General features: G+C 44.3%; 1 pseudogene; it reads right to left on the bottom strand.

The window, feature by feature from the left end:
- LOC113838599 overlaps nucleotides 1-15,653 on the bottom strand; it is a 64,644-nt pseudogene extending 48,991 nt beyond the window's left edge.
- Nucleotides 15,654-16,928: the final 1,275 nt, after the last annotated feature.

Raw genomic sequence — 16,928 nt, 5'->3', positions numbered from 1 at the left:
AAGGACATTGGTGATGACTACAAAGCTGTTTCTACACAAAGCTCCCTGATTAAAACACTTTCCATAGATGTAGCCCAGAGTGAAGTATCCATTGGCCATCCCCATGTTCTGGGTAGTTTCTAGGATAAAAGGGGATCTCACAGAGCAATGAATGTGGAAGGAGATTCCCACCCAGGCTCCAGGAAGGCCTAACACATGGTCTCCCATGCTTCCCCATTCAGTCTTCCCCATCTTGGATAGCATCATCATGTTGTGGCTTCTGGGCTCATACATCCTCAATCAAAAGTCCCTAAAGCAGAACTCACAGCACAGCAATCAATCCACTGTCACCTTTGCTGCTGAAAATCCAATTCTTCAGCATGGCTCCAGGAAGGTTCCTGCACGACTTGTGACTGGTCTCTGATTGGCTAGTAAAGCTTGAGTGACAAGAGCACTTCCTTAAGGGTTAGAGTGGGCTTTAAGATATAGTCCAGGGGTCAATGGCCCTGCCTTCTCCTCCAGAACTGGAGCTTTGAGCACGCCTTTAATCGAAGCACTCAGGAAGCAGAGCCAGGTGGTTGTCTGTGAGTTAGAGGCCAGCCTGGTCTCCAGAAGGAGTTCAAGGATAGGCTCCAAAGATACACAGAGAGACTGTGTCTCAAAAAACAAAAAATAAAGAAATAAAAAACTGCAAAGACACAAATTTCAAAATCACTTACCCTGTCTCCAGATCTGAAGCAACTGCTCCACAAAGGCTTTGCTCAAGGACATTACCAGTTCTCCCAAGTAAATTCCTGGTTTTAGACAAGGCTTTCTGTTTTATTGTCAATACACCAGGTTCTTATGCAATGCTCCCAAAGCCTAGGCCACAGGCGGTCACTAGCTATCTCAAGACTGTTCCCCCTCCCTGCCTTGTGGCATAAATTTAAGCCTTGCTTGATTGGACAAGTCCTTAACACAACAGAGCATTACATTTCAAATAGTTGTCACCTGGTGTCCTATTGTCCACCTATTAGAACTCTACCTTTCTCAAGAAGAAAACTGAAACTTTATAGCACAGCCTGTTTAAGGTTACTTTTGACCATAAAATGATTCCATGAGCAGCTTGTTACAGTCCTATTCTTTAATATGAAAATGGGTTTCATGGCTGGTTGTAAATCAGGGGTGGCTCATTTGTAATTATTTGCAGCCAGATGTCTACACAATGCTGGTGAACAAATATCTATCTGAGCAACATAATTTCTAACAGACCTGGTTATCATATACTTATCTTTGTGTGTTTTAAAAGTAGCCCTCCCTCAGCTAAATTCTACTTTGTGAGACATGCAATCTCTTAAGTATTTGTAAATGCTTTTATTACAAATATTATTATTCTACATCACAGCTTAGTAGTGGAGTGCTACCCAACACACAAGATGCCTTTTACAATCTATACAAAAATAACAATAAATGGATCTTTCATGTAAAGCTGAAATGCAAAAGCTGTGTGTTGGCTGTTCACACCTTTAATCCCAGCACTTGAGAGGCAAGGCAGGTGAAACTCTGTGAGTTCAAGCCCAGACTGGTCTAAAGATCTACTTCTAGGATAGCTTCCAAATCCACAGAGAAACTCTATCTCCAGAAAACAAAAATAAAGCTGAAATGCAGAGTGATGAACCTCTCTAGAAGGTAATGAAGAAACCAGACTTCTGCAAGTTTTGCAACCTGCTTTCCATGTGTGCATCAAAAGCAAGTTGAAGTTGACTACAAAAAATGTTTCTACACACAGCTCACTGTTTCCAATGCTCAGAGAAGACTCAGTCCAGAGAGGAAAGTTATTGAGAGGCAAGCCTCTGGTTGCAGGGCATTTCAATGACAGCATGGGACCTCACAGGACAGGGAGTCTGGCTGCAGCATTCCACACAGTTCCAAAGAATACCCACCACACCGGCTCCAGTACTTCACCACCTGCCACTCTCCACCTGGAAACTGCAACCTCTTCCTCAACATGTTGTGTTTTTCCAGTTTGTCATTTCCCAAGCACAGCACAAAATTCCACTGGAGCCAGTTTCTCTTCCCCCATGCCAGGGCTGCAATGACTCCCAATACCCAGTAAATCAATACTTGGAGGGATGGAGGACAGAGTCCATTGCCTGGTTCAACATATTTACCAACAGAACTACACACAGGCTCATTTTTTTGCTACACTTTCAACAGAATTGAAAGCTTACTGAGTGGGGGGATGGTAGGACATGCCTTCAATAACAGCACCTGGAAGTTAGATGCAGTAAGATGTCCTTGAGTTCATACCAGACTGATGTACAAGGTGAGTCCCAGGACAGCCACAACGGTTACACAGGGAAACCATGTCATGAAAAAAAAAGTAAATATATAAATAAATGAAAGGATAGCTCAACAGACCTGCTCTGAATACCATTTACCCACCATGGTATAGATTGTGGTCCTTCTTACAACTTATTTCATCAAAGGCAGAAGAAAACATTACAAGAATCAATGAATTCCCTGACACTAGTACTACTGACTGATAACACCTGCCGCATAAGAGACCCCACGTTGGCTAGGGTCACCCTGGTAGGAGTCATATTAACAGCTTTGCCCCTGTGTGATCAGAGATCAAATGACTCAGATATCACAGTCCTTCCAACTTTGCCCTTACATCAGAGTAGACAGAACCCTAGTCTAAAAAGTTTGTATTTTAGTAGAAACTCCATCTCTCTTGCATAGCACATCCTGTTCCTCATCCAAAGCACAAAGTCAATTGTGTGCACATTCGATTACACACTCAATGTCCTGTGCACCAAACCCCCTGACTCAGAGCTGGGAAATCCTGCAAGCAAAGACAGGTCATATTCACATAGTAACTGTGGTTACTGTGTAACTGAGTGAAAAAACAAAAACAGGCCACAGATTAGAGAAAAATGGGTTATTGATATGGATAGGAGACAGAAAAGATAAGACGAATAGGATGCATATATAATCTGAAAACTATTTTGAAAAGTTGAAACAGTCTTTGACCCCATGTGGTCCAGACACTAAAGTCTTGTATTAGAGCACATTAAATATCCCCTCCTTTTCTCTAAAGATAAGCACAATAAACCCGAGAAATACCAATTCTTAGAAGTGGATATTAGCAGATAAAGTAAAATACAATCAGACAACCAGTATATTTCATAAATAATTACTTAAGTCCACCACTGTCCTCAAAGAACAGTTCTTCAGAGACAGGGTCCTGAGGTGAAGGTCATAGGGCAAAAGGAAGATATGACAAGTAGCAGGCAGAAAAAATAAATTCTAAGTTGAGGAGGCATTGCAGAGGATATGTCCCAGACTAACTAAGCTTCTGGAGAAGAATAGCTTCCTGTAAACTACATCAGTGGGGTGGGAGGATGGAAAAACATGGGAGACTCAAATGAATTCATCAAAAACTATAAAATAATTAGAGAAATTCAGGAGGAGACTAGTCAATCAATGCCACACCTGGGAAACAAGGTATCTCAAGAGCATTACTGAATTAAGACACAGTGCCCTTAGGACAGACAACAATAGCTCCATATGTTGGGGAGGGTTTGGTTCTCAGGGTTTGAAGCAACCCTTCCAAAAACTCCTGGCCCCAGAAGATTACCAGCCTGAGGACTTAAATGAGGCGGAGAGTTCTTAATACAACTGTGTTTCATTTTCAAATAATGGTTACCTGGTCTTGTATTGCCCACCTGACAAAATTATGCTTTTTCTCAAGAAAAAAAAAACCTAGTATTTTATGACATCAGGGTTTAAAGTTTTTGTGAACCTGTATTTCCTCCTTGAGCAGATAGATTGTCAGAAGCCCATTCTTAGATATTGGGATGGCCCTAATTGCTGGTTAATCAGGGGTGGCTTCTTTGTAATGATTTCAAACCAAATATCTGGACAATCCTGGTGAACAAATGACTATCCTAGCATCCAAACAAAGTTGGTAAGTGAAGGAACCGGCTTCCCTTTTGGCAGCCATAATGGTTAAACATGTGCTTCTATGACCTTGTCCTAGAAACCAGAAAGTCAGATGCCTGTCTTGTGACAAGGAACCAATCAGAAGTTAGCTGGTGGTGCTATGCTTTATGGCTCTGGGTGTGCTTTACGGACAAGCGCACAGCAATGACGTAGAGAGCATAGCAACCACCCTGGGAGGGCCTATGAGCCATAACAACCAGTTGACCAATCAACACAGGGCAAGCCCTCCAAGCCTGGAGGCACACCAATCGTAAGCCTGTGCGTACCCCTAGACACTCCCCTTACGCTGCCCTATAAGATCTTTTGGGAGACCCAAGGAGCCGTCTTTTCTAGCCGTCTGCCATGGCGGGTGGGTGAAAGACCCGAGCTAACATGGGGTTAGTTCGTTAAATTACAATAAAGCCTCGTGCAGTTTGCAGCAAGCTCTCGAATCCGCCTGGTGATTGGGGTGACCGCGAACCTGGCCTGAGACCCCGGATACTTGAGTTTTCGGGGGTCTAACAGTAAGCATATACTTATTTTTGGGTGTCAGAGCCAGTGCTCTCTCAGCTCAATTCTATTTAGAGAGACATACTATGGGAGGTAGAAACAGGCAAATCTCTAAGAGTTCAAGGACAGTCTGGTTTACAGAGGGATTGCCAGGATAGGCCCCAATTCTACACAGAGAATCCTTGTCTTGAAAAAAAAAACAAAAGAGAGTTCAATTGACTAGAAAGATGCTCCTACAACCAGCTCCCTGCTCCCAATGCTTGGATCATATTAAGACCACATAGTAAAATTATTGAGAGACCTTCCCCTTAGGCAAAGAGTTTACATGGCCACATGGGACTTCACAAGACAGGGAATCTTGTCGCACTCTCCTCGCAGATATGGGGAGGACCCACCACACTGTCTGCCACACCTCGCCATCTGCTCCTCCCCATCTACAGTCAACATCCTCTAGCTCACCATGTTGTGCGTTCCCAGACCACTGAAGCTCTCAGCTCAACTCCCTACAGCAGCAACTGCAACAAAGCACACAAAAAGAGAGCACACTAGCTCTCTTCTCTACAAAGACAAGTCTGAAGACTGGTGACCAGAAGAGCCCTGCATCTCTTCTGACTGGCAGGTCACATAGAGGGCATGATTGGATAATGAGGCTTGAGTGACAAGAGCACCTCCCATTGGGTTAGAGTGTGCTTAAGTCACAGTATTGTGATTCCTTGCCATGCCTTCCACAGAAGAAAAGAAGTTTTGCTACATCTGCAACCATTTGCATCTCAATAGCACTGGCTTCAGGCTCAGTTTACAGACACTGCTGTCTTCCAGTTGCCCATTGGAACTTCCCCTTTTCCTCCTGGATATAATTAAAATGTTTATACACACCAATAAGTGTCTCTGACAATGCAGCAGTCCAAATCAGACCAAATCAAAATGAATTAGAAAAAGCTCACTTGGGAGACATGGAGCAGGGATAGAGCACTGGGGCACTGAAGCCTCCATTCCCAACCCCCCAATGCTCCCAACTCCTCTCCTTCACTTCCTGCTCTGTCTTATCAGTCTCAGCAGGATCAGAGCTCTGTGATCCTTCCGGGGCCATTGCTGTGTGGTATAAACAGCAATGGCAGAGTCTGCAGCTCTGGGAAGAACATCAGAAGCAGGAGCCTCAGTGTTGGCTGCAGCCTCCCTCACCCCAATCTGCACAGTTGCTCCCTGGCTATGGGAGAGGGCAGAAGGGGCAGTGATCTAAATGGCAGTGATGAAGGTGGCTGGACCAAAGTGTTCACTGGCAGATATTTTGTGCATGAGTTTTCTAAGGAAGGAGATAACTGTTGATATTCTCATGACCGCTCTGACAGCCCATATGGTGTAGTGTGCAAGTATTTTCAAATAGGGTGTGTGTTTATGGAGAACGCTGCAAATATGAACTCAGCAAGCCACTGCTGAAGTACCCCCGGAGGGCTCAGTTACCAAGGAAGAGTCAGAGAAGGAGCCAACTGTGGTGGAGACAAAGAAGCAGAATTGTCCCTATGCTTCATTCAGAGAGTGTCTCTATGAGGAAAAACTGTGTGTATCTCCACTGAGAGTCATGTTACATGTGTGGCCTGCAGGTCCTGCACGCAATGGATGCTGCCCAGAGGTCACAAAACATAAACTCTTGAATTGAGGCCCATGAAGGACATGGAGCTATATTTGCTGTGCAGTGCAGCAAGGACATGGTATGTGGGATCTGCATGCACGTGGTCTATGAGAAAACCTACCCCAGTGAGCACAGCTTTGGGATCCTGTCCAACTGCAACCACACCTACTCTCTCAAGTCATTCGTAAAGGTAAAAGTGCTAAACAATTTCAGAACAGGAACATAAAATGAGGCTCCTCCCCAATCTTCATTTGTGCTTTCTATTTTTGGGAAGAATTTAGTGTCTTTTGCCAACTTCCAACCAGAAGGACGACATTTAAATGCATGTATTTTATCATGAACAAAGGTGTTCTAATTGTGATATTGTTAGACCCCCGAAAACTCAAGTATCCGGGGTCTCAGGCCAGGTTCGCGGTCACCCCAATCACCAGGCGGATTCGAGAGCTTGCTGCAAACTGCACGAGGCTTTATTGTAATTTAACGAACTAACCCCATGTTAGCTCGGGTCTTTCACCCACCCGCCATGGCAGACGGCTAGAAAAGACGGCTCCTTGGGTCTCCCAAAAGATCTTATAGGGCAGCGTAAGGGGAGTGTCTAGGGGTACGCACAGGCTTACGATTGGTGTGCTTCCAGGCTTGGAGGGCTTGCCCTGTGTTGATTGCTCAACTGGTTGTTATGGCCCATAGGCCCTCCCAGGGTGGTTGCTATGCTCTTACGTCATTGTCGTGCGCTTGTCCGTAAAGCACACCCAGGGTCGTAAAGCATAGCGCCACCAGCTAACTTCCGATTGGCTCCTTGTCACAAGACAGGCATCTGACCTCTACGTGACCAAGGCAGGTTTATGGCAAGCACGTGTTCGGCTGTTATGGCTGCCAAAAGGAAGCTGGTTCCTTCATTCCCCCATTTTCTTTTTTGTAAATTCCAATCATGGAATTGCTGTCTCTCTAGCATCCCCATCAGGGAGTGATAGATATTGGCATCCCCATGTAAGGGAGTTCCTTTTGACTTAGCATTTTAACCAGGGAAAATGGACGCCGAAATTCTTTTCTAAACTGCTTCCTGCTGACTTTGGGACGAAGTTAGGGACCCCAGAAGGTTGAAATGCTAGTCAAAAGCAAAAAGGGATTTAGGCAATGGGGAATTCATCAGGGGCTTCTGGGTAGCAGACACTGTTGCAGAGACAGGGGGTGTCCATATCAGCTGAACTGGTTCACATCCACAGCAAGTCCAGGGCTCGCAGTCTTAGAACAGTCTGTAGTCAGCAACTGATATTCAGATGTCTGCCAGAAGCAGAAACCTGTTTAAGACATGTTTAAACTAGGAACAGAGGTTAAAGCTTATTTACTGAAGCCCACAGTGTAGAAAAAGCAGATATCTGTTTAAACAGCAAGAACATATTTATAACTTTGAGTCCTAGCAAAAACTGCAGATTTGGGCTATAAGCATGTACATTTTTCTTCTGTCCAGAGAGCCAGGTATGGATTGGACAGAGGTGCCTTTGGCCTGATGAAAAGCCCTTTAAGTTTGTACTTAGATGACAACCAAAATAAACTTAAAAACTTTGAGCTCGTGCCTGAACAGTAGATAGTTACTATTTTATTAGCTAACATACTGACTAGTCTATAGTGGACCTGACTGCCTGATGCTGTCAAGCTGACAACCAGTAATATTTCAGAGATCTGAGAAGGGTATATTTTGTCCAAATCTACTAAAAAGTGACAGAAGCCAGTCTATATACAGTTAGCCACATTTAAGTTTTTTCATTACCGCTGGAGGCAGGTGTCTCAAAGACCAGCAATCTTTGCCAGGCCTATATTGTGAGAGGTTTTTTCCTCTCTGTGGAAGAGGGACATGGAAAAGACTGACCTTGTTTTGTCTAGGCAAAGGGGTGCAATCAATTTTCCAGTGTCCAGCAGCTTTGTCCACATTCTCGGCCAGGTTCTGGCAGGCGGCAGGTTTCACATCTGAGCATCTCGCTCACTGGTCCAGGTGCAGGAACTGAGGTGCCTCGTAATCTTCTTTGGAGACTTTGGGTCACTGTCAGGATCTGGCAGTCTGTCTGACATTTTAAACTTTAAAGATAACAATTTAAATGCCATATTCTGAAGATCTCTGAAGCATTAGAGGTCTGTTTGTCTGTTTTAGTTACTTTTCTTAAGCACACATTAAGCATACAGGTGGCTAGGTAAGGTCTTATTTCTGTAAATGATTTAGTCTGACTGTAACTGGTTTTAACTTAGTAAAATGTTTGAAACAGCACAGCTGAACTTAAAACTGTATAGAGCTACCTTATATTCCTTAAACAGTAGCTTAACTTTTTTCTGAGGCAGGGTTTTTCTGTGACTTTGGAGCCTGTCCTGGAATTCGATCTGCCGGACCAGGCAGGCCTTGAACTCATAAAGATCCATCTGCCTCTTACTCCCGAGTGATGGGATTAAAGGCGTATGCCACCAACGCCCTCAACTTAAAGTCGTGTGCCATCAACACCCTGAGCTTAAAGGTGTGTGCCACCAATATCTTAAGCTTAAAGGTGTGTGTTACCAACATCTTAAACTTAATTTCTAAAAACATGAACTGTAACATCTTAAAATAGATCAGTATCTTTCATAAAACAAGAACTTTACATTGTCAGGCTTTGCTTAAAAATAATTCTAAATTGAAGCTCTTTAAGTACAAACTTTAATAAAAACAAACATTTGAAAAACTGGTTTTAAAAAGAAATTTAAATTCCCTTAAGGTCTTTCTGTAATATATAGAAGCATTAACATTTTAAATCTTAACTGAAAAACTTGTTTCTAAGATGGTACCTTTAATTTCCATGTGGTCACCTTTAGTCAAGATGGCGGTTTAAGTATTTTTTTTTTAACTTTAGCAAAATGGCGACCAGTCAAGTCATGTGACCAGTTGGCCATGTGCTGGCTAAACCAGGAAACAACATTTTAAAACAAGTATACATAAATTACTTGAGAAATAAACAGGACTTTTTTTTAAAAAACAAAATCAGCTTAATATGATTAAAATTTTAGACATGAGAAACCATAGCACAGTTTACATTTTTTTTTAACTTGTAACCTTTTCTCTGACCTTCGACAACTTTCCTCTGACCTTCTACAACTTATTTATCCCTCTATAACTTTCTGTAACAATCTTTTTCTCTGAACCCTCTATAACTTTTACCATTTACTGTAACTCTCTATAACCTTTTAGTTTATTTCTCTGACTTTCTTAGACATTCTTAGATAATTTTTTTTTTCCTTTTTCTCTTTATTACTTAAGTCTTCTACATTTTTTTTTATTTTTTAGTTAACATAAAAATTTTGTCAAAGTCCCTTTTATAGTTCTTAATAACTTTAAGGCCCCCCCTTTTTTTTTTTTTTTGAATATCCGGATCAGGACAGATGGTTCATCTGCCTGAGCTAGCTCCATGTGCTCAAGGCAGAGAGACCTGGGGTGGGGGTGCTGCTGGTAACCCCAGACCCTTGGCCAATCCAGGGGTGGGAAAAAGACTCCTGCGGCCCCCCTGCATACCATGTGTGTGGAGCACAGAAAGACGGGTAGCAGATGGTGGCCTTGTAGCCATGTTCCCCCAGAGCAGGGAAACAGCCATAACGGCAGCTGGGGCAGAAACAGTCCTACTGGGCATGCCTCAGACCCGCAGGTGGGGATAGAAAGGGGGTGGCGTGGTGGATCCTGAATTGAAAACCAATGATGATAACACAGAATAGACAGGAAAGAACAGACGCCAACCCAATCCGCCCACGCTGCTCATAAGGCAATGGCGCCGGGAAGACGGCGGCAGAACTCGGCGGCTAACTGAGGCGGGTCCAAGTGTCCTTGGCCCGAGTCCATACCTCCTGGGTCCTGGGTGTCCTCAGAGTGGCAGTCTGTCCACAGGGCGCATCTGCCGATCACAGTTGAGGTGGCGCCACGTGCTCAGAGAATCAAGAAAAGACCCCTGACCCCCTGACCCATGCATGCCACGTGCATAGGGTGAGCAGGGACAGAAAGAGATGCTTAAGAAACACATAACACAAATGACAGCACATTAGACAGCACAAACATTAGACAGGACAAACCGCGGCAAAGAAATGGTGCCCCAAACCAAAATTACAACCAAACCTTGGACTTTCATCCAGGGTGGAACCAAGGTTCTCGCAAGTCTGCTTACCCTATGGTTCAATTACAAATTCTGCGCAGATCAAATACAAATTACAAATTCTGCGCAGATCAAATCAAGCAACCCTCGGACTTTCATCCAGGGCAGGACTTCAGGGTCTTCCCCAGAAGTCCGAATTACAAATACAAATTCTGCGCAGATCAAATACAAATCATGGCACCAAACAAAACAGCAAGAGACAAAACAAGCAAACATTGAACATTGAACATATATAAGTTTCGAGCTCGAATCATCTTACCTCCAAGATCGAATCCACTCAGGTGAAGGGTGGTCGCAAATCCCGGACGAGCCCCCAAAATGTTAGACCCCCGAAAACTCAAGTATCCGGGGTCTCAGGCCAGGTTCGCGGTCACCCCAATCACCAGGCGGATTCGAGAGCTTGCTGCAAACTGCACGAGGCTTTATTGTAATTTAACGAACTAACCCCATGTTAGCTCGGGTCTTTCACCCACCCGCCATGGCAGACGGCTAGAAAAGACGGCTCCTTGGGTCTCCCAAAAGATCTTATAGGGCAGCGTAAGGGGAGTGTCTAGGGGTACGCACAGGCTTACGATTGGTGTGCTTCCAGGCTTGGAGGGCTTGCCCTGTGTTGATTGCTCAACTGGTTGTTATGGCCCATAGGCCCTCCCAGGGTGGTTGCTATGCTCTTACGTCATTGTCGTGCGCTTGTCCGTAAAGCACACCCAGGGTCGTAAAGCATAGCGCCACCAACTAACTTCCGATTGGCTCCTTGTCACAAGACAGGCATCTGACCTCTACGTGACCAAGGCAGGTTTATGGCAAGCACGTGTTCGGCTGTTATGGCTGCCAAAAGGAAGCTGGTTCCTTCAATATCTTCTTTGTATTTTAGCTAGCTGCTAGGTTAGTCAGTCTGTCTATTTCCTTAGAATAAGGAAATCCTTTGTATCAGTTAGTAAAGTCGTTGTGCTTTTTGAGGCGATTGTTTTTAATGGCCTAGACAGTTTAGGCATCATGAACAAACTTATCTAGCTCTGAATGTAAATATCTTGACGTTTAACATTTAACACTTTCCTATTCCATCCATTTAGGTAGTCAATAATCCACCATACATTAAAAATTGTTCTCATTAGAAAGAAACACACACACACACACACACACACACACACACACACACACACACACACACACACACACACATCCAAACAGAGGAAAGTTACAAGAAGTAAATTCACTTAAGGGGAAAAAAGAAAAAAAAACAGAAAAGGCTCATGTTTAATGGATTCAGCACCCCTGGATGGCCTTCCAGTACCCAGAGAAGAAATGGGAAATGGATACACAAAAAACAATGAGTCTTGGCTCTGGGGGACTATTTAATTACTCTGTGGGAGTGATCATGAGTAACTCTGTGGGAAGCATCATTATTTCTCATTATTTTGCTTTCTGAGATGCAACAGGTTTTGATGGGAGATGGGGACAAGTAGCTTGGGTAGAACCTCCACCATAAGATTTCCGACTCTTTGGGTCTATGGAAGCCAGTGGCTAGAACGAAGCTTTCACCATAAAAATAATATGATTATCTAGCTTGTACAGTCCACCATAGTGGTGTGTTGAGTGACCCCCCCATCCCACATGTGGAAGTGTTCAAAGAATATTAAAAATTAAAGAGAGATTTAAGGACACAAAGGAGATGTTTGTTCTGTGGTTTTATGCTGAGGTCAGATGAACTGGACATACTTTCTTCCTGTTTGGCACAGGGACTTCAGACAACCAGGAAAGAAAAGAAAGAACCACATGTCAAGCAAAAACGTATCTCTTTCCCCCTTCAGAAGGCTCCAAGATGGCTCCATTGCTTTCAGTTCATTCCTGAAATGAAAAGCAAACTCTAGGCAAATTAATAATAATAAAATAGGAGTATTCATGGAAATTTACATACTTATAGGATAATGGAGCTAGGGAGAATGTGGTAATGACCTCTATTTTTAGACCCCACATCTTCCTCCATGGGCAGGTGAAAAAAATGCAGCTGCATTATTTAATGTTTTCTATATGAAAGGTATGGTACAGTGCATCTCTCCATGTATCTGTAAAGTAGATTTATTAGAATGTCTCATGAGCTGTGGTCCAGATAGTCCAACCATGGCTTCCTACAAATGGAAATTTGAAGAATCAGGTAGATCATTCCTAAGTGTTTAGGCTAAATCATGTGTACAATTTATTATTTTTTCAGTCCATGAGGCTGCACATTTCAGCTTGTCTCCTTATATACAAAAATTCAAAAGAATCAGGCTTTAATTCTAGTAAAGGAATGAATTTGGTAGTGAGAGCTAGAGTAAACAGGCAAAAAGAGCTTCCTTCTTCAATATTGTTTATATATGTTGGTTCCTACTAGAAAATGAGATCCAAGTTAAAATTGGATAATAGTCTCACTGGGTGTTCATGGTGCATGTCCTGAATCCCAGCACTAAGGAGGTAGAGGCAGTCGAGTCTCTGTGAGTTTGGGACCAACCTGGTCTACAAGTGCTAGTTCCAGGAAAGACTGCAAATCCACAGAGAAACCCTGTCTTAACCCCCCAACACACCAAAAAAATCACAAGAAAAAATCCTAACAGTCTCCTAAGGCTTCTAACATCCTTTCTCTGAGAATAGAGTTTTCCTGTTTTTCAGATAAATGAGACCAATTTTCAAAATTGAGCACATATTTTTGTGATGTTAAGATTTGTTAAATCCTTACTTATTACTCCTACCTACTCTCTCTCTCTCTCTCTCTCTCTCTCTCTCTCTCTCTCTCTGCATGTGTGTGTGTGTATGTGTGTGTGTGTGATGTGTGCGTGTTTATACTTCTGTGTTTGTAGGCATAAGCACACACAGAACATGTGTGTGAAAGGAGAAAACTAATAAAAGTCTAAAAGCCAGACTCCAAAGCCCAAATAGAAAAATCTGAGTTACCAAAAGACATCCCAGCAGAGAAGGTTAAACAAAGGTCCATAGAACTCAACTTCTTAGACCAGATATCACACCCTAGAGTGGTGTTGACACTCCTCTGGTCCAAAGAGGATCAGATAGTTATCAATTGTGGAAGTCCCCAGCCCAGGAGACAGTTAACAAACTCATTTCTTCTGGAGCATCCTGCTTAATGGCACCTTACCTGAAATATGCAATCATTGTCCTGTCCTATATCCACAGATGTTTTGTAATCTTGGAACTTCCAGCCCTACAATTTGGCTTATAGAAACACACCTTAGTCAAAATTGGGTACGCCATTTGTTCCTGAAGGAATGAGGGCCTTGCTGAATCTCATATCATTGAGCCAATATAGAAAACTTTGTCCTTGCATTCAATTAGTTGTCTCCTTGTTGGCAGATTCTTTTGGGGATCCACAATCTGGGCACAACAGTGTGAAGGTCAGATCACAACCATTTGGTTTGCTTCTCTCCTTCCAACCACATGGGTAGAGGGAAGATAAACTCTTTTCAGAAGTAAGTGATTTTATCCACTCAGGGATATTTCCAGATTATGACTGAGAGCTTTGAAACCCATCAGAGTTTGCAAATGAACCAGATTTCATCTGTGCACATTGTTCCACAACTATTATTGCAACACATTGAATATGAAGTCAGGAGGATTTCTCATTTCAAGTGTGTGTGTGTGTGTGTGTGTGTGTGTGTGTGTGTGTGTGTGTGTGTGTGTGTGTGTGTTTTATGTGCCTCTCTGAAGACAACATGGCACAGCCTGTAAATCTTACAATAATCTTCCATCCTATGTCCATATTGTGGAATCTACAAATCTTGAAAAAAAATAATCCTCATGTTCTAAGTCTCCTCTTCTTATTGTGGCCACGGAGGCCAGTACATGGTGAGAGCCCCTGATACTGGATTAACAGATAAGAGTCGGCTTCTGTATGTCCTGGGAATGGAAGCTTGGATGCTCGGAAAGAATTTTCAGTTTGTTAGGTTTCGGCTTAAATTAGAAATAGGAGATAGATGAGACATGAGAATGTAAAGAATACATTAATCAGCTTATTATAGGGTGGGAAAGTGAGAGGAAGGGAAATAGAAGAACCCAACAAGGCAGAGAGTAAGAAGGAGGAGAGAGAGCATTAAGAAAATAAGATAGTGTAAGTGGGCAGGGGTCTGTCTTTAAAAGGGTCCTTTACACCTGCTTGTAGATTCTGTTCCTATGGATCCCTGGGAAGACCAGGGTACTGCCTGAGTGGATTTTGCCAGGTGATAGGGCCAGGTCAACATAATACCTGAAGCTTTCACAGTACTCTTAATTGCTAAGGTATTTTCCAGCCTATGATCTCTCTTCTTGTTTGTTTCCTGTCCAAGACACAAGTCAAGCTCATATACCAGATACTGTTTAAAAATTAGAATTCTCCTCCATTTGAGGGAATGAATCTCATGCAGAGCCATAAAGCATGGCACCACCAGCTAACTTCTGATTGGTTCCCTACCACGAGGCAGGCATCTGACCTACTGAAGGACTTTAGAATTAACAAAGAAATAACTGAGAAGAAAAACAATCCTCTCACCCTAAGAACAGGGAGACCTGACTTAAAACCTAACCAAGGTCACAATGACCCAAGCCCCTGGAATTTCTTAGCTGGCAGAAATAACTCCCTTACAAGGCCACAAGACAACCTAACTGAATACCAAGAATTCCTAGAGGGCCACCCTGCCCTAGGGTCATGAAGATAAAAACAGACTATCCCACTGAATCAGGAGACCATCCGGCCCCAAAGATAAGAGATCTCCAAAGGATCTGTGACTCTGGTCACGTACCCAAACCCCTAAAAGCCTATGGTTTTTCTCCTATAAAAGAAGCCTGCTTTAGAGGAACAGGGCTTTTCCTTTGTCTGTCGGACTGGGAAGCCCGTTTGCGCAAACGTCCCATAATAAACTTACCTCTTGTTTTTGCATCAGCTAGACTGGACATTCAGTGTTTTTGGGAGGATCATCCGATTTGTAGAGACTCCTCGGTCTGAGGGTCTTTCATTTGGAGGTCCCACCGAGATCAGGACACCCCCCAGACTCAATTTCACAGCCAGTTGGAGGTAAGACAGTCTATGTATTTGTGTGTATGTGTCTCTGTGTCTCTGTGTCTTTGTGTCTTGTAAGGAGTTTTGGTTCGGCCCAGGCGAAAGTCTGAGGGCCATTTAGAGGAGGGAGAAGAGACGAAGTTTCATTTCTCTGGGGAAGCGGCCGCCCCGGACTTTGCTTCCCTCCCACTTTATAACTTGTTTTTTTGGTTGGATTAGCTTTTGGTTCGGCCCAGACGAGAGTCTGAGGGCCATTTGGAGGAGGGAGAAGAGTCGAAGTCTCATTTCTCTGGGGAAGCGGCCGCCCCGGACTTTGCTTCCCTCCCGCTTTGTACTGGTTTGGCGCCACCTTTCTACCGCGGTCCATCCTGTCTGTTGTATTTTGTTCCATTGTGCTTGTTATTTGTGTCAATCTCTGCTTCTCCCCATGGGTCAGCAACTAACTACCCCCTTAAGTTTGACTTTAGGTCACTGGCAGGATGTTTTGAACTGAGCACGCAAGGAATCAGTAGAGATCCGGATGAAAAAGTGGCGGACTCTCTGTTTCTCAGAATGTCCTGCTCTCAATACAGGCTGGCTGAGAGACGGTACCTTTGACCTCACTACTATCTTACAGGTCAAAACTCGTGTTTTTCAGCCAAGACCTTGGGGCTACCCCGACCAGGTACCCTATATTGTCACCTGGGAGAGCCTGAGCCGTGATCCTCCTCCCTGGGTCAGGCCCTTCCTCCCACCCCGTCTTTTGGGCCCCCGCCCAACACCTCTGCCTTCACCTGTTCCACTTATCCCTACTCCTTCTGCACCACCTTCGACTTCTTCCCTGCTCCCCTTGACAGAGCCCCGATCTCCCAACCCTAGGCCCAAAGCCCCTGCCGTCTTGCCCGATACACAGGAGGATCTCCTCCTCCTGGACTCCCCTCCTCCTTACCCTAATGCTGAGCAGGCAGTCTCCCAGCTCCCAGCACCTGACCAGAGCCCCCCACCACCGAGCTCTACTACCAGAGACCCTGGGGACCCGTCACCACCGTCCACCCGACTTCGATCTCGAAGAGACAGAACATTGGAGGGGCCTGACAGCTCTGGAATCTCCCAGGCTTTTCCCCTCTGGTCGATGGGGGAGGGGCGTTACCAATACTGGCTTTTCTCCTCTTCGGACCTTTATAATTGGAAGGCACATAACCCCCCCCCCTTTTCACAGGACCCCCAGGCCTTGACAGGTCTTATTGAATCTATCCTCATCACCCACCAGCCCACCTGGGATTACTGCCAACAGCTGCTACAGACTCTCCTCACAACCGAGGAGAGACAACAGGTACTCCTAGAGGCCCGGAAGAATGTCCCGGGGCCAGATGGCAGACCCACCCAGCTCCCAAATGAAATAGATGAAGTCTTTCCCTTGACCAGACCGACAGACTGGGACATCAACACAGCAGGAGGTAGGGAGCATCACCGTCTTTATCGCCAGACTCTGTTGGCGGGTCTCAAAGGGGCAGGAAGGTGCCCCACAAATTTGGCCAAGGTACGTGCGGTAGTTCAGGGCTTGGAAGAAACCCCTGCAGGGTTTCTAGAGCATTTGATGGAATCCTACAGAATGTATACCCCCTTTGACCCCCAGGCTCAGGATAGGGAAGCAGATATAATCATGTCATTCATTGGACAATCGGCG

The sequence above is a fragment of the Cricetulus griseus genome, unplaced genomic scaffold, assembly GCF_003668045.3.
Source record: "Cricetulus griseus strain 17A/GY unplaced genomic scaffold, alternate assembly CriGri-PICRH-1.0 unplaced_scaffold_1, whole genome shotgun sequence".
Taxonomy (NCBI): Eukaryota; Metazoa; Chordata; class Mammalia; order Rodentia; family Cricetidae; genus Cricetulus; species Cricetulus griseus.
This window is presented reverse-complemented; position numbering and strand designations above follow the sequence as displayed.